Consider the following 1,305-nt stretch of genomic DNA (forward strand, 5'->3'; position numbering starts at 1 on the left):
TTAAATCGTTAATAACTGACTAGATTACAATATTTTCAAAAGATAGACTGATAGGTTCAGCGCCCACCTCCGCTCGGTGTTGCGAGGATTAAGGCTGTATGAAAAAAGGATCATAAAATTTCTCTTAATGAAAATTAGCCACAGGACACGCACCCTTTCAAGTTCTTGCGCTGTTGTGTCTCACAAATGTTATTTCAGTGTAGGGGCGTTGTCAGGCTTCATTTTCGTTTCCTTTGTGAAACACAAGCGGGTGGTACGTCTTTGGTTTTCACACATAGGGCGCATCCGAGTCGATAGAAACATATTTTTGAACAGTAATATATTTTCAGTACTCGCACTCGCTCATCACCTCCCTGTGTGCGCGTCGCGAAACAGGAGAAACGTGGCACTTACTGTTATAAGAGAATTCGGCGGTTTCCACCGCGGCAAGCACAGCGCAAAGCAGAAGTTCTCCGCTCTGCTGTTACAGGAGGTTTTGATATTCTGTTGCTCAATTCCAGTGGCCGAATTCACTCTGTCATCGTAGAGAACCAGATTATGTGATCAAAAGTATCCGATCACCCAAAAAACACACGTTTTTCATATTAGGTAGACTGTGCTGCCAGATACTGCCAGCTACTCCATATCAGCGACCTCAGTAGTCACTACACATCGTGGAAGAGCAGAATGGGGCGCTCCGCGCAACTCATGGGCTTCGAACGTAGTCAGGAGATTCGGTGACACGTGTGTCTACGTCTGTAAGCGAGATTTCCACACTCCGAAACATTGGTTCAAATGGCTCTGAGCACTATGCGACTTAACTTCTGAGGTCATCAGTCGCCTAGAACGTAGAACTAATTAAACCTAACTAACCTAAGGACATCACACACATCTATGCCCAAGACAGGATTCGAACCTGTGGCCGCAGCGGTCGCTCGGTTCCAGACAGTAGCGCCTAGAACCGCACAGCCACTCCGGCCGGCCACTCCGAATCATTCCTAAGTCCACTGTTTCCGATGTGATTGTGAAGTGGAAACGTGAAGAGACACGTACAACACAAAAGCGTACTGCCCGATCTCGTCTGTTGACTGACAGAGACCACCGGGGGTTGAATAGTGTCGTGATGTGTAATAGTCAGACATCTATCCACATCATCACACGGGAATTCTAAACTGCATCACGATCCACTGCAAGTACTGTGACAGTTTGGCGGGAGGTGAGGAAACTTGGATTTCATGGCCGAGCGGCTGCTCATAAGCCACACATCCCGCCGGTAAATGCGAAACGACGCCTCGCTTGGTGTAAGGAGCGTAAACATTGGATGAT

The sequence above is a fragment of the Schistocerca cancellata genome, chromosome 3 (genome assembly GCF_023864275.1).
Source record: "Schistocerca cancellata isolate TAMUIC-IGC-003103 chromosome 3, iqSchCanc2.1, whole genome shotgun sequence".
In the NCBI taxonomy this organism is placed as follows: Eukaryota; Metazoa; Arthropoda; class Insecta; order Orthoptera; family Acrididae; genus Schistocerca; species Schistocerca cancellata.